This window comes from Engystomops pustulosus, chromosome 5 (assembly GCF_040894005.1).
Source record: "Engystomops pustulosus chromosome 5, aEngPut4.maternal, whole genome shotgun sequence".
Taxonomy (NCBI): Eukaryota; Metazoa; Chordata; class Amphibia; order Anura; family Leptodactylidae; genus Engystomops; species Engystomops pustulosus.
Genome location: NC_092415.1, coordinates 14231266 through 14258943, shown reverse-complemented (window position 1 = coordinate 14258943; position 27678 = coordinate 14231266). Strand labels below are relative to the sequence as shown.

The 27678-nt window shown below is 43.1% G+C and overlaps 1 long non-coding RNA gene across 5 annotated transcripts in view; it reads left to right on the top strand.

The window, feature by feature from the left end:
- The window catches only part of LOC140133944 (uncharacterized), a 78981-nt gene that overhangs the window by 32071 nt on the left and 19232 nt on the right, over positions 1-27678 (top strand). Inside the window, exons 1-2 of one of the 5 annotated variants that reach the window (XR_011855979.1) lie at positions 23639-23691; positions 27281-27382. This is a non-coding gene — a long non-coding RNA (uncharacterized lncRNA). The other 4 variants (XR_011855977.1, XR_011855978.1, XR_011855980.1 and 1 more) reach the window with 4 other exon arrangements.

The window sequence follows — 27678 nt, the reverse complement described above, 5'->3', positions numbered from 1 at the left end:
TTAGAGAGGAGATACAATGCAGAATCATGCTTAGATAACATGGCCCCCGGCAATCCATGATTCACCGATTATGAGGACATCCAGTAACAACAGGAAGATTCTTGTTCCAGCCTCGGATCTGGGTCAGGCTCCGGTGAGTGATCATGGGCAAGAAGACAAAGATGATCTGAGATGACGAGTCACATGCGAGGAAGAAGTTATGAAAGGAATTCCTTGTATACAGTCGTATGAATGGGAAATATGTCTTTACATCATCACATGGAGAAATTGCAGAAATGTAGATCACATCATGAAGTATTTAAATAATACCGCCATATGGTGTTCAAACAATACCGCCGCATGGTGTTCAAATAATATCATATGGTGTTCAAATACCGCCACATGGTGTTCAAATAATATCTTCATACGGTGTTCAAATAATACCGTCATATGGTGTTCTAATAATATCATATGGTGTTCAAATAATACCGCCACATGGAGTTTAAATAAAACCGTCATACAGTGTTCAAATAATACTTCATTATAATGGCCAAATAATACCAGTATAATACAAATACCTTCATACAGTGCTGTAATTATACTCCCATGCCATATTCAAATAATACCGCCCCATGTTGTTCAAATAATACCGCCACACAGCGTTCGAATGCTACCATAATGGGGCAGATTTACTTACCTGGTCCATTCGCGATCCAGCGGCGCGTTCTCTGCGCTGGATTCACATATAGATCCCATAACATTGACACAGATTCCTCAAATAATACCGCCAGCAGTGTCCACATGTTACTGTACACAGGATTCAATTAATATTATCACAATGCAAAACAATGTTCAAATATTTCCAGCAAACCATATTCAAATGACACCGCCATACAGCATTCATATAGTATGGCCATTCAGTGTTAATATAATGCCGCCACACACTCTTCATATAATCAAATAATAGCCCCATACAGCATTTAAATAATACCGCCATAAAGTGTACAAACAAATACCACCATATAATGTACATATAATACCGCCATACAGTGTGCAAAAAATACCATCATATAATGTGCAAATAATACCGCCATACAGTGTGCAAATAATACCATCATATAATGTGCAAATAATACCCCCATATAGTTTTCAAATAATACCACTATATAATGTGCAAATAATACCACTATGCAGTGTGAAAATAATGTGGCCATACACTACAGTGTGCAAATAATACCCCCATACAGTTTTCAAATAATACCACCGTATAATGTGCACATAATACCGCATACAGTGTGCCAATAATACCACCATATAATGTGCAAATATTACTGCCATACAGTGTGCAAATAATACCACCATACAGTGTGCAAATAATACCACCATATAATGTGCAAATAATACCGCCATACAGTGTGAAAATAATGTGGCCATACACTACAGTGTGCAAATAATACCCCCATACAGTTTTCAAATAATACCACCGTATAATGTGCACATAATACCACCATACAGTGTGCAAATAATACCACCATATAATGTGCAAATAATACCGCCATACAGTGTGAAAATAATGTGGCCATACACTACAGTGTGCAAATAATACCCCCATACAGTTTTCAAATAATACCACCGTATAATGTGCACATAATCCCGCCATACAGTGTACAAATAATATTGCCATACAGCATTCAAATAATATGGCCATTCACTACAGTGTGCAAATAATACCATCGTATAATGTGCAAATAATACCCCCATACAGTGCCAAATAATACTGCCATATAATGTGCAAATAATGGTGCCATACAGCATTCACATAATACCGCTATATAGTATGCAAAAAATACCGCCATACATCATTCAAACAATACAGCTCATAAAATAGTTCTGTTCTCTGAAATCAGCATCTATTGATCTCATGACTTATTACTAATCAGTTATGATGTCATCACATCTTATTACAGACATTTCCATCACTCAATGGTCTTAGATCCTCATATGGTCCCTGTGGTCCCATTTGCTCCATATGAGGGTATTGGTCCTATAAATGGCCCCGGGGGGGAGGGGGGGTTCTACAGACTCCCCTGATGTCATCACTGTTATGGAAACCTTAGTGATCCCTATAATAAATCCCTCCATCTGTTCTCTCTCATCCTGTAATATCGCTACAATGTACGGCAGGGGATACATGATCCCCGCCCCCTCCCCCATCCTATAAACCCAATAGGTTTCCCAAAAATCGCAGCGCAGCAGAGCCGTCATTGTTCCGGTGTTTTTCCGGATGTTTTAATAATCCCGAGTCCTTTTTGCTTCCGATCTCGCAGTCCTGCATTTTTTTTTACGAGACATTTTTATGGTGCGTTAGACGCCCCCCCCCCCCCCCAGGAGGGATCGGGGAGGTTACTCAGCAGCCGGGGTTGCTGGAGATTTACCGTAAAAATGCAGTCACACACAGAATCCCAGAATCCTGCCAGATACTTCTCATTCCTCTCGCAGGATATCCATGCGTCACCAGGTTTCGGAGACTTAGGCGGCTCAGCCAGAACATTTCTGTCATTTATTTTTCTGCTTCTGCGACTTTACCCAAAGCGTTACGGATAAATCCCTGGTATAGAGCGCACGGCGTCCCCCCGCTATCTCACCTCCTGATATATGGATAGAAAGCCGCCACATTGTCATCCGTTATCCCCCCGCCAGATACTGCGCGTACTCATAACTCTCAGGAATTACTGTCAGGACGCTGAGCCGCCCCATCCTTCCATGTGACCGGCGCCTGAGCCGCTAACGTCTCACCCAGAGCATCGACTTACCGGATAATTCTAGATATAATACAAAGAAACATCACAATGTGTCACTTATCTCCTGGTTACAATGTATCTTATACTCCAGTCCCGGGGCGTAACTATAGGGGGTGCAGAGGTTGCGATCGCACCTGGGCCCAAGAGGTTTAGGGGGCCCTTATGGTGTCACTTTCCCATATGAGAAGACTATTACTATAAACCATACATTATAGTCGGGGCCCTGGCACAGACTTTGCACTGGGGCCCATCAGTTTCTAGTTACGCCCCTGCTCCAGTCACATCCAGAGCTGCATTCAAAACTGGGCAGCCTGCAGCTATCATTCTATCTATCTATCTATCTATCTATCTATCTATCTATCTATCTATCTCATATCTATCTCCTATCTATCTCATATCTATCTCATATCTATCTATCTATCTATCTATCTAATATCTATCTATCTAATATCTATCTATCTATCTATCTATCTATCTATCTATCTCCTATCTATCTATCTATCTATCTATCTCATATCTATCTATCTATCTATCTATCTATCTATCTATCTATCTATCTATCTCCTATCTATCTATCTATCTATCTCATATCTATCTATCTATCTATCTATCTATCTATCTATCTATCTATCTATCTATCTCCTATCTATCTATCTATCTATCTATCTCATATCTATCTATCTCATATCTATCTATCTATCTATCTATCTATCTATCTATCTATCTATCTCCTATCTATCTATCTCCTATCTATCTATCTGCATTGCGGGAGATGTAGACATGTAGAAAGTTACAAGTTATAGAGTAAAGTGTTACATTATCTCAGGACTTGATTGTAGATCGTGTTAGTGCATTGCTGATAGACACCAGTGGGCAGGATTCTGAATGCAGCTTCGGATGTGATTGGAGTAGAAGATAGATAAAGCTGACCGGAGGGATGAGTTTATGATATGTGACCATACATGACATGGAGCAGGACACCTGTTAAAGGGCTTGTCCTGCGCCTCTTGGATTGTAGAGATAATACTAGAGCAGTGAAGACTGACACATGCAGACAGTGGGGGGGGGGGGGGGACTAGTAAAAGGACATAACTTTGTCATTCAAACTTTGGGGAAATCTGCTGAATAATCCTACTGGACTGTAATGGTTACATTTTGGGAGCTTCCATGTATCTGAGCTGCAGCCAAGGAGCCTCCTGTACAATCTGCGTCACCACTCACTGAGTCACTCACATGTAACCATCACAGATGTAACGGTGTTAGTCTGGTGCAGCAGAGCTGAGTTTGTCATTCATGAGGTTGTAGCAATTATGTTATGATAACGCTGTCTATAGTTAGCAGTATGCAAAGAGTTAAATGACCAATCTCGCAGGATACGGATGTAGCAGAGCTGAATATGTGATTTTTTTTCCAGGTAATCGATTTGGACCTATCAGCTGACTTGTACAAACATACAACGTACAATTATGTCATAAACCGTAAGTGGCGCAACCCCCGCTTTATGGACTTATGTCACTAGATAGATATTCAGACATTGGACCGAGGGCAGGGAGCAGCCACATCCCAGCCAGGAGCAGTGTAACAAGAGATAGATAGAGAGAGAGAGATAGGAGATAGATAGATAGATAGATAGATAGATAGATAGATAGATAGATAGGAGATAGATAGATAGATAGATAGATAGGAGATAGATAGATAGATAGATATGAGATAGATAGATAGATAAATACATAGGAGATAGATAGATATCAGATAGATAGATAGATAGATAGATAGATAGATAGATAGGAAGGAGATAGATAGATAGATAGATAGGAAGGAGATAGATAGATAGATAGATAGATAGATAGGAAGGAGATAGATAGATATGAGATTGATAGATATGTGATTGATAGATATAAGATAGATAGATAGATAGATAGATATGAGATAGATAGATAGATAGGAAGGAGATAGATAGATAGATAGATAGATAGGAGATAGATAGATAGATAGATAGATAGATAGATAGATAGATAGATAGGAGATATATAGATAGATAGATAGATAGATAGATAGATAGGAGATAGATAGATAGATAGGAGATAGATAGATATGAGATAGATAGATATGAGATAGATAGATAGATATGAGATAGATAGATAGGAGATAGATAGATAGATAGATAGATAGATAGATAGATAGATAGAAATGAGATAGATATGAGATAGATAGATATGAGATAGATATGAGATAGATATGAGATAGATAGATAGATATGAGATAGATAGATAGATAGGAGATAGATATGAGTTAGATAGATAGATAGATATGAGATAGATAGATAGGAGATAGATAGATAGATAGATAGATAGATAGATAGATAGATAGATAGATAGATATGAGATAGATAGATAGGAGATAGATATGAGTTAGATAGATAGATAGATATGAGATAGATAGATAGATAGATAGATAGATAGATAGATAGGAGATAGATATGAGATAGATAGATAGATATGAGATAGATAGATAGAGATAATTGTCTGGCCAGTATATCCCTCCTGGTTAGTGATATATATACGTGTAGTGTGTAGTCACAGGTCACTATAGTGCGGTATTCTCCGCCATGTCGCTCGCCGCCTTCTTCTTCATGAATATCTCGCTGTGTGTTCCCAGTGTATTCCTGGAAATGGGGCTGAGACTTCTCTGGGAAACACTTAAAGGAACAATGGTGAGGATAAGACGCAGCGCTGTGTAATTATGGAGCAGGACCGCTCTGCTAAATCCAGTTATACGAGGCCCGGATTACAGGACCAAGGTGTGATACCAGGAAATCCTAGAACATAGAGGGAAGGAAGAGCAAGGAGAGGGACATGAGGTAGGAAAAAGGGGACATGGAGGAAAATCATAGAGAAGGAAGAAGGAAGGAAGGAGGAAGGAGAGAGGGGAATGAAAGAGGAGGAAGAATGTGTGAGGATAATGGGAAAGAATGGTGCAAGACAGGAAGGAAAAGAAGGAAGGTGAAAAAAGCAGAGAGAGAGGAAGGAAGGAAAAAGGAAGCAACAGAGAAGGAAGGAAAGAAGGAAAAAGGAAGGAAAGAAGGAAAAAGGAAGGAAAGAAGGAAAAAGGAAGCAACAGAGAAGGAAGGAAAGAAGGAAGGAAAGAAGGAAAAAGGAAGGAAAGAAGGAAAAAGGAAGCAACAGAGAAGGAAGGAAAGAAGGAAGGAAGGAAGGGAAGAAGGAAAAAGGAAGCAACAGAGAAGGAAGGAAAGAAGGAAAAAGGAAGCAACGGAGAAGGAAAGAAGGAAAAAGGAAGCAACAGAGAAGGAAGGAAAGAAGGAAAAAGGAAGGAAAGAAGGAAAAAGGAAGCAACAGAGAAGGAAGGAAAGAAGGAAAAAGGAAGAAGGAAAGAAGGAAAGAAGAAAGGAAAGAAGGAAAAAGGAAGCAACAGAGAAGGAAAGAAGGAAGGAAAGAAGGAAAAAGGAAAGAAGGAAGGAAGGCAGAAAAGAATGAATTAAAAACAGAAGAAAAACAAGGGAGGGAAGAACAAAGGAAGGAAGTAAAAGGGAATAAAACAAATGGGACGGTAAAGAGGAAAACAGAAAGGAATGAAGAAACAGGGAAGAAAACAGAAAGAGGTAAGGAAAAGGGAAGGAAAAAATAGGGAAGAAAGGTAAGGAAACAAAATAAAAGAAAGTACCAGTAAGCAGCACACACTAGAGACCCCTGTCACTGCCCGGTGACCCTCCTGCTATGGCACATGATGAATATGGAAGGTGGGAAGTAGCCGGTTGCTTTCTGATGACAGACGCAGCTCTGCTACATTACTAGTGAATGACCCCCACGTGCCACGTGTCATCACAGCGAGATCAGGGGGCGATGAGTAACGGACAGCGACATCAGGGCTCCGCCTCCTCTATATTGTTGTATGAGGGTCAAACAACGAGTTTATTAAAGTGTAACCCTGCACTGACCACATGATACTTGAATGATATTTTGGGCAATTTTTTTGCAAATATTTACTTAAAGTCGTCCCATTCTCATGTCCCAGCTGTGGGGGTGGTCTGGGCTCATACTCAGGAGCCAATCAGAACAGGAAGAAAGGACGGATATAAAGAAGGGAAACAAGAAAGAATGGAAAGAAAGAAGGGACAGAAGGAAGAACAAATGGGAACGAGAGGGATAATGGAAGAAAGGAAGGATGTAAAGAAGGGAAACAAGAAAGAAAGTAAGGAAGAGAGAACATAAAGGAAGGGGGTTAGAAAGGAAGGAAGGTAGAATGACTAAAAAGAAGGAGAGAAAATGGAAGCATGGACAGAGGAAAAGAAAACAGGAAGAAGGAAAGGAAGGAAGAAACGAAGGGAGGAAGGAAATCACCCCATTGCCTTTCCTACACATGGTCAGGACTGGGGGGTTATTGTGCAATTATTTGTTCCCATATAGACGCACATCAATGTTACATCAGGTGCAAACATCTGGAAGCAGGAGAAATACAAAGACAAATTAAGCGCAAATCAGGAAACTGCTACACGGAGAACTCCGGAAAACTGCAGGAAAAGGCACAAATACCCCAATGTGCCCAAAAAGTCACTAAAAAAGGCACATCAGACTAAGATAGATGACCCCCAAAATTTATATAACTATCTATCTCATATCTATCTCATATCTATCTATCTATCTATCTATCTATCTATCTATCTATCTCCTATCTATCTCCTATCTATCTCATATCTATCTATCTATCTATCTATCTATCTATCTATCTATCTATCTATCTATCTCATATCTATCTCCTATCTATCTATCTATCTATCTCATATCTATCTATCTATCTATCTATCTATCTATCTATCTATCTATCTATCTCCTATCTATCTATCTCATATCTATCTCATATCTATCTATCTATCTATCTATCTATCTATCTATCTATCTATCTATCTATCTATCTCATATCTATCTATCTCCTATCTATCTCCTATCTATCTCCTATCTATCTATCTATCTATCTATCTATCTATCTATCTCCTATCTATCTATCTATCTATCTATCTATCTATCTATCTATCTCATATCTATCTATCTATCTATCTATCTATCTATCTCCTATCTATCTATCTATCTATCTATCTATCTCATATCTATCTATCTATCTATCTATCTATCTATCTATCTATCTATCTATCTCATATCTATCTATCTCCTATCTATCTCCTATCTATCTCCTATCTATCTATCTATCTATCTATCTATCTATCTATCTATCTCCTATCTATCTATCTATCTATCTATCTATCTCCTATCTATCTATCTATCTATCTATCTATCTATCTATCTATCTCCTATCTATCTATCTATCTATCTATCTATCTATCTATCTATCTCATATCTATCTATCTATCTATCTCCTATCTATCTATCTATCTATCTATCTATCTATCTATCTATCTCATATCTATCTATCTATCTATCTATCTATCTCATATCTATCTATCTATCTATCTATCTATCTATCTATCTCATATCTATCTATCTATCTATCTATCTATCTCATATCTATCTATCTATCTATCTATCTATCTATCTATCTATCTCATATCCATCTATCTATCTATCTCATATCCATCTATCTATCTATCTATCTATCTATCTATCTATCTACCTATCCAAGACATTCCAGGAGGTTCATAGTTGATAAATAATCCCAAAATGAAGATAAAACTCCTCCTGCAGTGATGTGAGGAAATTCATGAGGCTGTTTATGTGTCGGGGAGGCGTCTGGGAAGATATCATTGACTGTGGAACCATTCCCCGTGATTCATGGGGGCTATAAATAATGAGCGGAGTATTGCGTAGCATCGCAGGCAGCGTCTCCTCACACGACCGCCAGTCATGTCTCCACTGATCAGGCCGGTAATAGATCCATTGATCGCCCGGGCCTGACAGCAGCGACTCTTCTCAGGTCACATCTTCTCTATCCTACACGGGTCCTCATACATCTCCCGCCCCACTGAGCCCAGATCCAGGATAGATGGATAGATATAATGGGTCAGATGTATGTAACAATAACCTGGTTTCCCTCCTTTATCCTACCAATCCAGATGTTTTACTGCACCTAATAATATTCATCATGTGCGTCTTTTCATTTAGGCGCAACAACACCCCAGCCTGAAGGTGGCGTAAGCTCAGAAGCGGCAGTGTGATAAATGTTCCCAATCACTGAGCTTGTGTGCAGAGCAGCTCATCCCCAGCAGCAGAGCTCAGCAGACACTACAGACACTACAGTCATTATAGTACAGACACTACAGTCACTATAGTACAGACACTACAGACACTACAGTGACTATACTACAGACACTACAGTCACTAGTACAGACACTACAGTCACTATAGTACAGACACTACAGTCATTATAGTACAGACACTACAGTCATTATAGTACAGACACTACAGACACTACAGTGACTATACTACAGACACTACAGTCACTACAGTCACTATAGTACAGACACTACAGACACTACAGTCACTATACTACAGACACTACAGTCACTAGTACAGACACTAGTACAGACACTAGTACAGACACTTCAGACACTAGTACAGACACTACTACAATCACTCATATCCATGTCTTCCTTGTGATGGTCGTCTCCATTCACTTTGGAGTCCTTTGTGGATAGTGTTCCGACACTAGTACAGACACTACAGACACTAGTACAGACACTACAGACACTAGTACAGACACTACAGACACTAGTACAGACACTAGTACAGACACTACAGACACTAGTACAGACACTAGTACAGACACTACAGACACTAGTACAGACACTAGTACAGACACTATAGACACTAGTACAGACACTAGTACAGACACTACAGACACTAGTACAGACACTAGTACAGACACTACAGACACTAGTACAGACACTATAGACACTAGTACAGACACTACAGACACTAGTACACACTGGTGTCTGAGGAGGATACTGTGCAGAATTACAGGGGGGGCAGCAGAAGATCAGCCTTGGGGGATCCCCTCCAGGAGAAGCCCCTGCTGAGGAGATCATGGGAGGTGCTGGGTGTCACACACCTGGGTGCTGCTGTGAAGGTCATTCTCATGCTGGGGTGCGGGAGAGAAGCAGAGAGGAGCTTGCAGGCTATGAGGATGAGGGGGTGACACAAGAGCTTACAGTCTATGAGAATGAGGGGGTGATACAAGAGCTTACAGTCTATGAGGATGAGGGGGTGACACAAGAGCTTACAATCTATGAGGATGAGGGGGTGACACAAGAGCTTACAATCTATGAGGATGAGGGGGGACACAAGAACTTACAGTCTATGAAAATGAGGGGGTGATACAAGAGCTTACAGTCTATGAGGATGAGGAGGTGACACAAGAACTTACAGTCTATGAGGATGAGGGATAACACAAGAGCTTACAGCCTATGAGGATGAGGGGTGACACAAGAGCTTACAGTCTATGAGGATGAGGGGGTGACCCAAGAGCTTACAGTCTATGAGGATGAGGGGTGACACAAGAGCTTACAGTCTATGAGGATGAGGAGATGACACAAGAGCTTACAGTCTATGAGGATGAGGGGTGACACAAGAGCTTACAGTCTATGAGGATGAGGGGGTGACACAAGAGCTTACAGTCTATGAGGATGAGGGGGTGATACTAGAACTTACAGTCTATGAGGATGAGGGGGTGACACAAGAGCTTACAGTCTATGAGATTGAGGGGGTGACACAAGAGCTTACAGTCTGAGGATGAGGGGGGTGACACAAGAGCTTACAGTCTATGAGGATGAGGGGTGACACAAGAGCTTACAGTCTATGAGGATGAGGGGGTGACACAAGAGCTTACAGTCTATGAGGATGAGGGGGTGACACAAGAGCTTACAGTCTATGAGGATGAGGGGGTGACACAAGAGCTTACAGTCTATGAGGATGAGGGGGTGACACAAGAGCTTACAGTCTATGAGGATGAGGGGGTGACACAAGAGCTTACAGTCTATGAGGATGAGGGGTGACACAAGAGCTTACAGTCTGAGGATGAGGGGGGTGACACAAGAGCTTACAGTCTATGAGGATGAGGGGGTGACACAAGAGCTTACAGTCTATGAGGATGAGGGATAACACAAGAGCTTACAGTCTGAGGATGAGGGGGTGACACAAGAGCTTACAGTCTATGAGGATGAGGGGGTGACACAAGAGCTTACAGTCTATGAGGATGAGGGATAACACAAGAGCTTACAGTCTATGAGGATGAGGGGGTTATACAAGAGCTTACAGTCTATGAGGATGAAGGGGTGACACAAGAGCTTACAGTCTATGAGGATGAGGGGTGACACAAGAGCTTACAGTCTATGAGGATGAGGGGGTGACACAAGAGCTTACAGTCTATGAGGATGAGGGGGTGACACAAGAGCTTACAGTCTATGAGGATGAGGGGGTGACACAAGAGCTTACAGTCTATGAGGAAGAGGGGGAGACACAAGAGCTTACAGTCTATGAGGATGAGGGGGTGACACAAGGGCTTACAGTCTATGAGGATGAGGGGGTGACACAAGAGCTTACAGTCTATGAGGAAGAGGGGGGTGACACAAGAGCTTACAGTCTATGAGGGTGAGGGGTGACACAAGAGCTTACAGTCTATGAGGATGAGGGGGTGACACAAGAGCTTACAGTCTATGAGGATGAGGGGTGACACAAGAGCTTACAGTCTATGAGGATGAGGGGGTGACACAAGGGCTTATAGTTTATGAGGGTGAAGAGGTGAGACAGATGGAGGAAAGTTTTGAAGGATGTAGGGCAGTGATGGGGAACCTTTTAGACGCCGAGTGCCCAAACTACATCCAAAACCCACGTATTTTTCGCAAAGTGCCGATGTGACAATTCAAACAGTAACTTATTATCCCTGCTCTGTCACAGGTTTAAATTGTATAGGCACCTGAGGACACCAATACAGTAGAAAGAAGGAGAAAAAGCTTTGGTTATCATTGTAGCTCGTTCTAGGGTCCTGGGCTGCCTGGGACTGCAAGAGGCCTTGAGTCCTGTCTGGTGAAGTCTGTGGTGGGGTGATCGCGCGGGTGCCCATAGAGAGGGCTCTGAGTGCCACCTCTGGCACCCATGCCATAGGTTCGCCACCACTGATGTAGGGTAACAGTGACATCTTATATCAAATTTGGGGGGCAGCCCCATACCCCCTTGCTTGTGCTATTTATGGCACCTAATAGATGATCTCCACCCATTTTGCTTCGGGGCTAAGGAGCTGAAGGAGAATGGTAAAAATGTTGTCAATTTATTTAATATTATTTATGTTATTTATTTATTTTCAGAAGGAACAACAGAGAAACATCACCCATATGGGAAATAGGCTACAATGTGGTTAATGTATTTTTTATTATATTTATAATTTATTTCTATGTTTACAAGAAAAGTAACAGAGGAACAGTTCCTGCATTTTATGGGAAATACATAGAAAAGTCCGGCAATCAGTCTGATCAGAAGCATTACCCAGAAACTGAAATCAGAACCCATAACACTTTCAGCTCTGCTACATCTGTATAATGTATATTTGAGCAATTTTTACCCTACATTGGGGGAACAAAAAAGCAAAACGAATGTCAAAAATAGTAAATCTCAGACTGCAGGAGTGATTATCACGGCCCGAGCCTCGGCTGGTGCTGCATCTGCTCATCCATCATTCAGCTGGCGCTGATCCGGGGCAGGTGCAGGGATACACCAGGCCTTGTGGCGTCTAGTGAGGCGGCGCTACTGTCACCAGCACCCGAGCTCCCGTCCTCATCGGGGACATCTGGGTCCCGCTGTTTGGTTGTCACATTCCATTTCAGGTCATCGTCGTGTAAAGTTCAGTTCAGTTCACGGGTAGGAACAAAAAAAAAAATAACAAAATTAAAAAATGCTTAATTCTTGGCAGCAGGATGACAGATTTCGGAGGGGTTTCCCCCGCTGCTCAGGTTTTTCGGTTCCATCATTGCACGCGGGGGGATTTCCAGGAGCTGTTACTGAGATCTCAGAAGTTGTCAGTCACTCCGGGACGTGCAGCCTCACGTATGGGTTTAGATTTCCATCTTAATATTTCATAGAACCTCAAACTTATTGTGTAGGAAATTGCTTACAGTGCAATTCCCTCAATTAAAAAAAAAATTCCTTGCAAAGTGATTTATGGTTCATGTCAGGCGGTGGCGGAGAATAGAGATTTATTCCATTTTGCAATGTGCCACAATACTGTACACATCCCCTTTCATTAAGGCGTCTATTTAAAGGGGAACTCTAGCAGAAGTCTACAGTCTATACTGGTCCTTATTATCACACTGCACATCTATTGGCTCCCATCCTTTTTTGCAGAAGAAAATCTTCAAGTTTCTCTACTTGGTTTCTGATGTCTCTATCAGTTGACAGCGACTACATGTCCCATAATGCCTTGCACATAATGTACATCACTTAAATCAGATCCATACAAAATCTCTCCTCGTTCCCCACCCACTTATACGGGCCATGCCCTCATGCTTAGTATTTAAAGAGAAAGCAAGGGTTAGGTGCCTACTAGTAGTTATAACCATACAGACTGCAGAAATCAAGCACTCATGTGTGTTGTTAGTAGCAGCAGGACTGTGATTTAGATATAGATTTATAATCCAGGATCATGCAGGGAATGTGTCCTCCCACTGCTGTGTTCTGTGCTCTCTGCATCCAGTGTTAGCTACTGTCCCTGGAGAGTTGTGTATTTAGACCTTTGTTAGTAGCAGCAGCAGGACTATGCAATAAAGATTTAAATTCTGTAGCTTATCATAGTGCACTGGAGAAGGGTCCTCACACTGCTGTGCTCTTTGCAGCCCGTGTTAGTTTTTGTGCCTGGAGAGTGGGGAATCATACCTTAGTATATCTTGTAAGTAGCAGCAGGACTGTGAAATATGGATTTATGTTGCAGGATTGTATCTTCTCCAAGTGCATTGGGGGTTTGTCCTCACACTGCTGTGCAGAGCATCAGTGGAGAGGGGAAGACCCATGGAGCAGACCAATGCAGAGAATGGGGCCTATTTATTAAGGGTCCACTGATAGCATTTCTGTCGGACTGTTCCAATTTTTTGGGGATTTCTGCTGCTGTGACATGGATTAAGAAAGGGATTGTGGAGCACGTGATATGATTTTGGCGCATTGGCGCCAGCTTTCATGCGACACAAATCGGAGGGCGGGGTGTTGGATGATCCGTCTGATTCGGACTGAGTGCGGGATTTAATATTCAAATTGTGTCGCAAGACAATGCACTTACATGCACCAGGAAGAAGAAGGTGAACTCCGTGGACCTGAGCGGGGAAGCGACTCATGCAGGATCTCGGGCGCATGATCTTAGTGAATAGCGGCAGAGTTCATCAAGCCAACATCAAGCACTGTCACGCGGAGCGGCAGCACTTGATACATCAGCCCCTAATTTTTCTGTTATCAGTGATTGGTCAGTATCTTCTTGTTGAGCCTGTGGTGGGCTGGCGCTTATACACAGCAGAACAAGACGAGCTGCAGCCTGGATTCTTAAAGGAAATCTACCATTTGCTTTTATGCATCTCAAACATACCTTGAGAATTCTATAGCTACACTGATGCAGAAACATATCTTGTTTATTCCCTGAGGTGAGTGATTTTGCTGAAAAAACAATTATAAAATTATGATAATGAGGCTCTGTTGCTCCTGTATTCGCCCCTGTGCTCTCCTCACCCTAATTATACACTGCTCCAGCCTTGTCCTACCCAGCATAAGCATCACTGTGTTCTCCCTGACAGGCAGAAGTAATCAATTGTTGCACCATTCCTAAGCTGCTGTGTATGAGTCATCCAGCTCAGGTTGATTAGTTCTGTCTGGACAATTCAGGAAGCTCCGTGTATGTATGTGTTTATGTACGGCAACCCAGCTTTACCAAGGTCCTGAATTCTAAAATAGTTTTTTGAGCAGAACCACTGAAACAAGATATGTTTCTGCATCAGTGTCGCTACAGCATTCTCAAGGTATCTTTGGTTCACAATGCATAAAAACAAATGATAGATTTCCTTTAATATGAGGAAAGTGGATTCTTCCAACATAATATTCTAAGAAAATCTTCACCAGAAGTGGGAATTGTGCCAGCGACTGGCGCTTTACATGGGCGTGGTACCGATGTGGTTCCCCTTTAAATATCCACATGTAGACTGTTTTCTTTGCTGCTAAGAGTTAAATATCCTCATCACATTTTTCTGCAGGTCCCTGACCAGAACCTAGAAATCTCTGCGCAGCTCCCGGCGCGGTGCAGCTTCTTCTGCCTGTTCCGCTCCAGGCTACAACGTTCTGCTGTGTGATCTCTCACTTCTGGCAGCTGCGGAGTCTCTTTCTGCTGCGCCCGCTCTGGGCACCGCTCTCTGTGCACCACCTGCCGCTTCTTATTTAGTGTGTTGCAAGATTTGGAATGTAAGGAGTAAGGAGGAGAAAGTATCTGCGGGGAGCGCAGAGCTGCTATCTCACCCTCATGGCCATCAGTGTGTGATGAGTGCCCGGTGCCGTTCTCCCACCAGTGGACAACCCTGCTTTAAAAGTTTAACAAAGTTCACCTAATTTTTAAGACCTGTATCTTAAAGGGCAACTCCGCCCACAATACAACATTTGACTTTACTTAAGGCACCTATCAACTTACCTTCGGTTCTCCTCCTGGTGGCCCCATCACTTGTTCATCACCATCATCAGATATTGCACGGTGGCTCAGTGGATAGCACTACAGTCTTGCAGCGCTGGAGATCTGGGTTCTGGGTCAATATCTGCAAAGTGTTTTTATGTTCTCTCCATGTTTGCGTTGGTTTCCTCTGGCTCTTCTGCTTTCCTCCCACACTCCAAAACATACTGGTAGGTGATTAGATTGTGAGCCTCATTGGTGACAGGGACAGATTTGACAAGTTCTGTGCAGTGCTGTGTAATCTGTGTGCGCTATATAAATAAATTACATTATTTATATTGTTGCAGACATCTTCATGGAAGCTGCCTTTTGGTCACAGACACGCCCACTCTAGTTTATTGGTCCTTGACAGTCTAGGAGGCGTGTCTTACAGATTTCCTGATGACATCATTGGCAGGGGAACTCAGCACAGAATGGATTGCATAGGATATGTTGACTATAGGTGCCCAGTGTACAAATATACAAAGGGATCGGGTGGAGAATTGCTTTAAGAAACAAAACATTTTAAGCCCCACCCACATATGCCCAACAATACGCCCTATGTAAGTTCCCATCCTACCCCAAGTGCTTTACTCACATCGATACAAGTGAATACTTCTCTATAACATCCTATACAATCCTGCTGATGCTTTTGAGTGAGAGAAAAAAAGGTTCTATACAGGCAGAGACTGCTGGAGTTATAGTAAGTTTCTATCTCACCCCAGGTGCTTTAATCACATCAATACAAGTCCATACTTCTCTATAATTTCCTATACCATCCTGCTGATGCTTCTGAGAGAGAGAAAAGAGACACTGGTACAGACAGAAGGCTGCAACTAGCATGCTTCTATCGCACCCCAAGTGGTTTATTCACATCAGAAGAGGTTAGCACCTGTCTATAATGTCCTATATGATCCTGTTGATGCCTTTGAGTGAGGGAGAATATACGCCAGTATACACAGAGCCTGCTGGATATTATAGTTTTTTATTCATATCAGAACACAGGTCCGTACTTATTTTATAGTGTACTACATAACACTGCTAATAAGAGGGTTACAGCTATAGAAAGAGGCTGCTGGAGCTAAAAGTAAGCTTCTATCTCACCCCAAATGTTTTATTCACATTAGCAAGGGTCAACACTTCTTTATAATGTCCTTTACGATCATGCTGATACTTTTGAGTGAGAGAGAAGAGACAGAGGCTGCTGGAGCATAGAGTAAGCTTCTATTTCACCCCAAGTGGTTTATTCACATCTGTACAGGTCAGTATTTTTTTATTGTGCCCTATACATGTCCTCTACTTTCTGTGTGTGGGAGACCTCATAGCCGTTAGTCTCCAGCTACTAGCCTGAGAAGTAGTGATAGAGCCGGCAGAGGGAAAAACTGCTAAACAATACAGAACACAAGTCATAGACCGGCCCATACTCCTCATGTATACACAGAGTTGTGCTCTTTAAAAGTCACTTAAAGGGGTTGTGTCATTAAAAATATTTTAACCAAAGACACACAACAAGACCTATTTTTGACCAGATCTCATAAAGGTGGAGCGCCCCTTTAAATAATGAAACATTGTTCATAACAATATAACAGCAGGGAAGATGAGTCACTGTGAGGCTTCCTAAACACATTAAGGAGGGAACAAAACAACGAGCTACATTATACTGGATGGGGTTTTAATCCGTTCTCCGCAGACAAGCATCGGCAAGACTGACACAAAGGATCCAAACCTCAGCTGTGATCCAGCCGCTATAAAAGCTGTGATGACTCAGATTGTATCATCTATTGTACTTCTCATCATTAGTTTATTTACACTTTATATAATAGTTATTAAAAAGAAGAGTGCCAGGAGCCCTATGTTTGTATGGTTATGAGGGATCAGAGCACCCATGCTGACCCCTGACCACTGCTGGCTATGATAGAAAGGTGTCAGGACACACAGGACATGGCAGCTCGCTGTGTATGAGGGGTGTAGTCACAGAGGGGTCAGAGCGCCCATGCTGACCCCTGACCACTGCTGGCTATGATAGAAAGGTGTCAGGACACACAGGACATGGCAGCTCGCTGTGTATGGGGGGGGGGGGGGGGTGTCGTCACAGAGGGGTCAGAGCGCCCATGCTGACCACTGCTGGCTATGATAGAAAGGTGTCAGGACACAGGACATGGCAGTTCGCTGTGTATGAGGGATGTGGTCACAGAGGGGTCAGAGCGCCCATGCTGACCCCTGACCACTGCTGGCTATGATAGAAAGGTGTCAGGACACAGTACATGGCAACTCGCTGTGTATGGGGGGTGTAGTCACAGAGGGGTCAGAGCACCCATGCTGACCCCTGACCACTGCTGGCTATGATAGAAAGGTGTCAGGACACACAGGACATGGCAGCTCGCTGTGTATGGGGGGTGCAGTCACAGAGGGGTCAGAGCGCCCATGCTGACCCCTGACCACTGCTGGCTATGATAGAAAGGTGTCAGGACACACAGGACATGGCAGCTCGCTGTGTATGGGGGGTGTAGTCACAGAGGGGTCAGAGCGCCCATGCTGACCCCTGACCACTGCTGGCTATGATAGAAAGATGTCAGGACACACAGGACATGGCAGCTCGCTGTGTATGGGGGGTGTAGTTACAGGTAGGTCAGAGCGCCCATGCTGACCTCTGACCACTGCTGGCTATGATAGAGAGGTGTCAGGACACACAGGACATGGCAGCTCGCTGTGTATGGGAGGTGTAGTCACAGAGGGGTCAGAGCGCCCATGCTGACCCCTGACCACTGCTGGCTATGATAGAAAGGTGTCAGGACACAGGACATGGCAGCTCGCTGTGTATGGGGGGTGTAGTCACAGAGGGGTCAGAGCACCCATGCTGACCCCTGACCACTGCTGGCTATGAAAGAAAGGTGTCAGGACACACAGGACATGGCAGCTCCCTGTGTATGGGGGGTGTAGTCACAGAGGGGTCAGAGCGCCCATGCTGACCCCTGACCACTGCTGGCTATGATAGAAAGGTGTCAGGACACACAGGACATGGCAGCTCGCTGTGTATGGGGGGTGTAGACACAGAGGGGTCAGAGCACCCATGCTGACCTCTGACCACTGCTGGCTATGATAGAAAGGTGTCAGGACACACAGGACATGGCAGCTCGCTGTGTATGGGGGGGGGGGGGTGTAGTCACAGAGAGGTCAGAGCGCCCATGCTGACTCCTGACCACTGCTGGCTATGATAGAAAGATGTCAGGACACACAGGACATGGCAGCTCGCTGTGTATGGGGGGTGTAGTTACAGGTAGGTCAGAGCGCCCATGCTGACCTCTGACCACTGCTGGCTATGATAGAGAGGTGTCAGGACACACAGGACATGGCAGCTCGCTGTGTATGGGAGGTGTAGTCACAGAGGGGTCAGAGCGCCCATGCTGACCCCTGACCACTGCTGGCTATGATAGAAAGGTGTCAGGACACAGGACATGGCAGCTCGCTGTGTATGGGGGGTGTAGTCACAGAGGGGTCAGAGCACCCATGCTGACCCCTGACCACTGCTGGCTATGAAAGAAAGGTGTCAGGACACACAGGACATGGCAGCTCCCTGTGTATGGGGGGTGTAGTCACAGAGGGGTCAGAGCGCCCATGCTGACCCCTGACCACTGCTGGCTATGATAGAAAGGTGTCAGGACACACAGGACATGGCAGCTCGCTGTGTATGGGGGGTGTAGTCACAGAGGGGTCAGAGCACCCATGCTGACCCCTGACCACTGCTGGCTATGAAAGAAAGGTGTCAGGACACACAGGACATGGCAGCTCCCTGTGTATGGGGGGTGTAGTCACAGAGGGGTCAGAGCGCCCATGCTGACCCCTGACCACTGCTGGCTATGATAGAAAGGTGTCAGGACACACAGGACATGGCAGCTCGCTGTGTATGGGGGGTGTAGTCACAGAGGGGTTAGAGCGCCCATGCTGACCCCTGACCACTGCTGGCTATGATAGAAAGGTATCAGGACACACAGGACATGGCAGCTCGCTGTGTATGGGGGGTGTAGTCACAGAGAGGTCAGAGCGTCCATGCTGACCGCTGACCACGGCTAGCTATGATAGAAAGGTGTCAGGACACACAGGACATGGCAGCTCGCTGTGTATGGGGGGTGTAGTCACAGAGGGGTCAGAGCGCCCATGCTGACCCCTGACCACTGCTGGCTATGATAGAAAGGTGTCAGGACACACAGGACATGGCAGCTCATTGTGTATGGGGGGTGTAGTCACAGAGAGGTCAGAGCGCCCATGCTGACCCCTGACCACTGCTGGCTATGATAGAAAGGTGTCAGGACACAGGACATGGCAGCTCGCTGTGTATGGGGGGTGTAGTCACAGAAGGGTCAGAGCACCCATGCTGACCCCTGACCACTGCTGGCTATGATAGAAAGGTGTCAGGATACACAGGACATGGCGGCTCGCTGTGTATGGGGGGGGGGGTGTAGTCACAGAGAGGTCAGAGCGCCCATGCTGACTCCTGACCACTGCTGGCTATGATAGAAAGGTGTCAGGACACACAGGACATGGCAGCTCGCTGTGTATGGGGGGTGTAGACACAGAGGGGTCAGAGCACCCATGCTGACCTCTGACCACTGCTGGCTATGATAGAAAGGTGTCAGGACACACAGGACATGGCAGCTCGCTGTGTATGGGGGGGGGGTGTAGTCACAGAGAGGTCAGAGCGCCCATGCTGACTCCTGACCACTGCTGGCTATGATATAAAGGTGTCAGGACACACAGGACATGGCAGCTCGCTGTGTATGGGGGGTGTAGACACAGAGGGGTCAGAGCACCCATGCTGACCTCTGACCACTGCTGGCTATGATAGGAAGATGTCAGGATACATAGGACATGGCAGCACGCTGTGTATGGGGGTGTAGTCACAGAGGGGTCAGAGCGCCCATGCTGACCCCTGACCACTGCTGGCTATGATAGAAAGGTGTCAGGACACAGGACATGGCAGCTCGCTGTGTATGGGGGGTGTAGACACAGAGGGGTCAGAGCGCCCATGCTGACCCCTGACCACTGCTGGCTATGATAGAAAGGTGTCAGGACACACAGGACATGACAGCTCGCTGTGTATGGGGGGTGTAGACACAGAGGGGTCAGAGCGCCCATGCTGACCCCTGACCACTGCTGGCTATGATAGAAAGGTGTCAGGACACACAGGACATGGCAGCTCGCTGTGTAAGGGGGGTGTAGTCACAGGTAGGTCAGAGCGCCCATGCTGACCTCTGACCACTGCTGGGTATGATAGAGAGGTGTCAGGACACACAGGACATGGCAGCTCGCTGTGTATGGGGGGTGTAGTCACAGAGGGGTCAGAGCGCCCATGCTGACCCCTGACCACTGCTGGCTATGATAGAGAGGTGTCAGGACACACAGGACATGGCAGCTCGCTGTGTATGGGGGGTGTAGTCACAGAGAGGTCAGAGCGCCCATGCTGACCCCTGACCACTGCTGGCTATGATAGAAAGGTGTCAGGACACAGGACATGGCAGCTCACTGTGTATGGGGGGTGTAGTCACAGAGCAGTCAGAGCGCCCATGCTGACCCCTGACCACTGCTGGCTATGATAGAAAGGTGTCAGGACACACAGGACATGGCAGCTCGCTGTGTATGGGGGGTGTAGTCACAGAGGGGTCAGAGCGCCCATGCTGACCCCTGACCACTGCTGGCTATGATAGAAAGGTGTCAGGACACACAGGACATGGCAGCTCGCTGTGTATGGGTGGTGTAGTCACAGAGGGGTCAGAGCGCCCATGCTGACCCCTGACCACTGCTGGCTATGATAGAAAGGTGTCGGGACACACAGGACATGGCAGCTCGCTGTGTATGGGGGGTGTAGTCACAGAGGGGTCAGAGCGCCCATGCTGACCCCTGACCACTGCTGGCTATGATAGAAAGGTGTCAGGACACACAAAAAATTACATTGTCCATCTATGTTAGATAGAGAGAGGAGGTTGCAGTCATCTTCTGCCTGTGCACTATGTGAGGTGACTGGATGTATAGAGGAATAGAAGGATCCGTAGTAAATCTCTTAAGTCTCTTCTCTTTACCTGGGAACATCTGTCTTTGCAGTCCGCGCTGTTCTAACATGTTCCCGGAATAGTATCACTCAGCGCTGCTCACGTGAGATCTCAGAGGCGGTTACTGCAGTTTCCAAGACGGGAAAGTAAATGTTTACTCTCGGCCGGGGCACTGGTCTGAACTGGGGCTTAAAGGAAAACTATCTATATATGTATCTATCTTTTATCTATCTATCTATCTATCTATCTATCTATCTATCTATCTATCTATCTATCTATCTATCTATCTATCTATCTCCTATCTATCTATCTCATATCTATCTGTCTATCTATCTCATATCTACCCTCTCTCTATCCTGGCAGACCTCTCCTTTGCCCCACAGACCTGAGTGTTGCTCTGAGCTTCCACTGAATATTTACAGATCACTAAGTAAATGCTAGGTGGCTCAACAAGCGGAAATTATGGCTGGTCCTAACAATAGCTTCTATCTCCAAGGCTAATATTTCCGCGCTCCAGTGATTTTCTCACATCAGTGCATTAGTGTCCCCTCCGCTCTACCTGAACCTGATCGTCTTCTTCCTGAGTGTCAGCGGATTTGCTAATACCAGGATGGGATCATTATTCCACTTGTCTGGTTTACACATCTCATAGAGACAACAATTTGGAAACAGTTTCCAGAAAATCAAGTTTTACCTTGTTATAGTTTAGGAAAGCTGTGTGGCAACTTCTATTTGAACTGTGATAACCGCCATGTAGTTTGTCACCCAGCTTTCTAAGATGAAGATGAACTGGAGCTTAATAACCAGATTCTGGCTGTGTGCAGCCACCACTAGGGGGTGTAACTGCATACAGAGTTGTACAGCGGCTCTGAGGTCAGTATTTATGAAAGTGTGAAGAGCAGCTGCAGATTTGGAGCTGTGTATCAGTAATTAAACAAAGTCATTAGAGATGAGCGAATCTATTCCTCAGTTTGTAGCATTGGTAGGAATCTGCTTTTTTTTAGGAACCCAAAGCAAATACCAATCTTATCTACTTTGCTTCAGACTAATATTTAAGAATGGCGGCTAGCTACTGCTAGCCCAAAGCTTAAAGGGGTGGCACAAAGGTTGAAAAATACGGCTTCACAAAAATATCACTACACCTGAGTTTGTGGCAATATTGCAAGTAAGCTCCATTCATCTGAGTTGCAGCACCGGCCATGGTTTTTCAACCTCTAGACAACCCCTTTAAGGATGGTGATGAGTGAGGGAAAAATTTAAAAAAAATCTTAGCTTTTAACAAACAACAATAATTATAATAATAATAATAATAATAATAATAATAATAATGATAAAAAATAATTCCTTTATATAGCTCACACAGATTACGCAGAGCTGCACTAGTAAGAAGTGTGGGAGGAAACCGGAGGACCCGAAGGAAACCCAAAGAAACATTGTACAATGGGTATGTACAGTTTGCCTGTGGAGTGTCCAGGGGGTGCGAGATTAATCAAAACTGGCGCACGTTCTTCATGAATCTGGCGCCCCCTTCACTGCTCGGGAAATGTACACCACCCTTTTTTTAGTGCACCTTTAACATACAGCGTGCAACACAATTCTGTTGAGTCGCAGTAATAAATGTGGCGCGCGGTCAGACTAAGCAGTAACAACCCCTTTACGGGCACATTTTTTTGTGTTTTGTCGGGTACAGAGCAGTCGCTACACAGAACTGGCGCAGACACTTTATAAATACATGTACAAGATCCAAAGACGTTCTATTCAGTGCAAAGTCAGACAGAAAACCGGTGCAGACACTTACAGTAAATGACTGTGTGTTTAAATGGACTGTAGAGAGCAACATATAAAATAGATTCAGAACAGAACCAAATCTTTTGATAAACTTGTCAAAGCTTCAGCGAATCTTGGAAAAACATTTCTAATATATTTAATAGTGACAAATATATATATATATATATATATATATATATATATATATATATATCTGACTGGATATGATACGATAGAGTGTGAGAGATCAATAAGAAATTTGAAAATAGGCCTCTAAATCGTGGCCTAGTAGGCCTGGCTTGGATTGTCCATAGCAACCAGTCAAAGCCCAGATTACATTTCTGTAACAGCTTTGCAGAAATGAAAGCTAAGTTCTGATTGGTTGCTATGGACAACAAATACAGGCCTACTAGGTAATGAATTTGAGGCCTATAATGACACTTTAGAGTGACATTATGTAATTGTTATAAGCCACAGAGACAGGGGACCTGGTTTAAAGTGCCAGTAAGTGTATTGACTCCTCCATAGTAGCTGGTTGCCTGTTCCCTAAACCATGATGTTCGTACATGGCATGTTCACATTTGAGGGCACGACCAGGACATAAATTATCTATATCAACTAAAAATAACAGCAAGCCCCTTCTTGGACTCAAGAGGCTTCCAGTACAACACATTGATGTCTGCCGCAGTGGTATTCAGCCCCTATGGGTAATATTTAGCTGCAGCCATTTTGGATGATGCCACTTTGGGTCATGAAAAAATTCTGGACCTCATCACTGCTGCCTAGGCACTGTATGGGTTATTTGCAAGAATAATGATGTGGATCCATTCATTTTGGGATATAATTGGATTTGTTGTCCAACGCCATTTTTTATCATACGCACAAGATAGGTTCTTTAGGTTTGTTCTTAAGTTGAATTTGTATGTAAGTCAGAACTGTATATTTTATAATTGTTGCTCCAGACAATTTTTTTTTTGTCCCAGTGACAATTGGATTTTTAAACTTTGTTGCTGCAATTGGAACAAGGATTATCAATAAAGCTTAATTACAGACACCTTACAGCTGACCATTGCAGTCTGGGACTACGGTAACATCCAGAGAGGTCACAGTGGGAAGAGGGGTCGTCTGTAACTATGGGTCATCTGTAAGTCGTGTGTCCTTAAGTAGTGGACTGTCTGTATATCACAGCAACCAAATTAGGCCCATTTATCATCAAAACAGTCAGTATATGAGGCTAATTATTTATAGTCAGTATATAATGGCACCATTAATGGATTTACAATATATGACAGAACTATTTATTGATATCATTATATGACGGCACTATTTATTGATATCAGTATATGATGAAACTATTCATAGTCAGTATATGGCGGCACTATTTCTTTATAGTCAGTCTATGATGGCACAATTATTTGATATATACCGTAGTATATGACGGCACTATTTATTGATATCAGTACATGACAGCATTATTTATTGATATCAGTATATGAGAGCACTATTCATAGTCAGTATATGGCGGCACTATTTATTGATATACAGTATATGACGGCTCTATTTATTGATATCAGTATATGATGAAACTATTCATAGTCAGTATATGGCGGCACTATTTCTTTATAGTCAGTCTATGATGGCACAATTATTTGATATATACCGTAGTATATGACGGCACTATTTATTGATATCAGTACATGACAGCATTATTTATTGATATCAGTATATGAGAGCACTATTCATTCATAGTCAGTATATGACGGCACTATTTCTTTATAGTCAGTCTATGATGGCAGTATTAATGGATATATAGTATATGACGGCACTATTTATTAATATCATTATATGATGAAACTATTTCTTTATAGCCAGTCTATGATGGAAGTATTAATGTATATATAGTATATGACGGCACTATTTATTGATATCAGTACATGACAGCATTATTTATTGATATCAGTATATGAAAACACTATTCATTCATAGTCAGTATATGACGGCACTATTTCTTTATAGTCAGTCTATGATGGCAGTATTAATGGATATATAGTATATGACGGCACTATTTATTGATATCATTATAAGATGAAACTATTTCTTTATAGTCAGTCTACGACGGCACTATTTACTGAGATACAGTATATTATGGCATTATTTAATGATATCAGTATATGACGGCAATATTTACTTAAAGTTAATAAATGACGAGACTATTTATTTATAGTCAGTGTATGGCAGCAGTGTTTATTAATATACAGTATATGATGGCACTATTTATTGATATCAGTATATGACGGTACTATTTATTGATATCAGTATATGACGTCACTATTTCTTTATAGTCAGTGTAAGGCGGCACTATTTATTGATATCAGTATATGACGGTACTATTTATTGATATCAGTATATGATGGTACTATTAATTTATAGTCAGTGTATGGCAGCAGTATTTATTAATATACAGTATATGATGGCACTATTTATTGATATCAGTATATGACAGTACTATTTATTGATATCAGTATATGACGGCACTATTTCTTTATAGTCAGTGTAAGGCGGCACTATTTATTGATATCAGTATATGACGGTACTATTTATTGATATCAGTATATGATGGTACTATTAATTTATAGTCAGTGTATGGCAGCAGTATTTATTAATATACAGTATATGACAGTACTATTTATTGATATCAGTATATGACGCACTATTTATTTATAGTCAGTGTAAGGCGGCTCTATTTATTTATAGTGTATGGCAGCAGTATTTATTAATATACAGTATATGATGGCACTATTTATTGATATGCAGTATTTGAAGGCACTAGTTATTGATATCAGTATATGACTGCACTATTTGTTTATAGTCAGTGTATGGCGGCTCTATTTATTGATATCAGTATATGACAACACTATTTGTTGATATGCAGTATTTGAAGGCGCTATTTATTCATAGACAGTATATGATGTCTCAGTTTATTTATACTCACTGTATGACAGCACTATTTATTGATAATCATAATCATCGCCATCTTTTCTATCCATTAGTACCCGGAAGGTACCAGTTACATCTCATCTGTTGCCTTCTGAACTCTTAATTGCCCCCTCCAGGCCTCTTAAAATTTCAAGATTGGGGTCATAGGTCGCCTCTGAAGTGCCATTGACAAACAGTATGATTTTATGGGTGCATTAGACCCCGGTAGGTGCAGTTGTTTTGGGCTGTCATAGTAAAAGTCACATGGATGTGGCAGTGTCATCGCTGCTGTGAGGGAGGAGGAGAACAATGGGGCATTAGTGGGCATCAGCTCTTGAATATGGCAGAGGCCTGCGGTCTATCAGTGTGGTGTGGTCATTACATTACGAGGGTCTCTTTAGTGTTACAATCTTTTTATTGTCGTGTAGGTGATAATTAGACCCTCAAGTAAATGTGAACCATCTGTTGGTGAGACCTCAGCTGTTGGGAGAAGACTTATGACTTCCTCCAAGGCTTTGCACCAATTAGTTCTGTACTTAGGGGGTGTTGTTCTCAGGCTGTAATCAATACCCGTCTTATCCTAAAGTCGCCAACGTATACAAGGGCGGCCGTGTTATGCCCCCAGCCACTGCTACAATTCACACCCATGCATGTGCATGTATCTGGAGGGCTGCAGGAACTTCCTAGACTTCCTGTCAGTCATCCCATAGAGTCTAACCATCATCTTTTGGCTGATAGCAGGGGACAATATGTTACAATTTAACATCCCTTTAAAAACATTGAGTTTGAGTTACAAAACTTCCCAGTGTAACCCAAGTAGCTGGTGTGAAAACGCAGAATGTTGGGTAACTAATACATATTCTAAAATGGTTCCTGTATAAATGATCCCTCTCTTTGGGCTCCCAGATTGTCGATAATTTATCTTTAATTGATATAAAAATATTATTGACTTTGCCCAAAGGGGGGGAAATTCTATAACATATTAAAAGTGCATCATTACGTCATTTTGTTTTCACTTTGTTCCAGCACCTTTGCTCTGGGTCCTCTCCAAGATGATATTACCAAAGCAGCAGCAGTGATGCAACTTTATTAGTCGTTAGTTGTAGACCGATCAGTGGACCAGAGTAGGTAAGTAATGCGTCTTTTATTAGGTTTTATATCCAGCCTAGAAAACCCCTTTAAATCTCCATATTACAGTAGGTCTAGCTTGTATGTAGTCATAGTCCATATACCTATAGATGCCCATGGGTTCCGTCTGGACCTATATATGCTTCCACATTGATATGGCGGCATGCACTACTAACACTAAATTTACTCATGAAGCTTCCAGTGGACAGTATTTCTGTGTTAAAGGGGAATTATGAATTAAAGGGGTATTCCAGTTATAGGAAGTTACCTTGCTGGATTGATAGGGGGTCCAATTA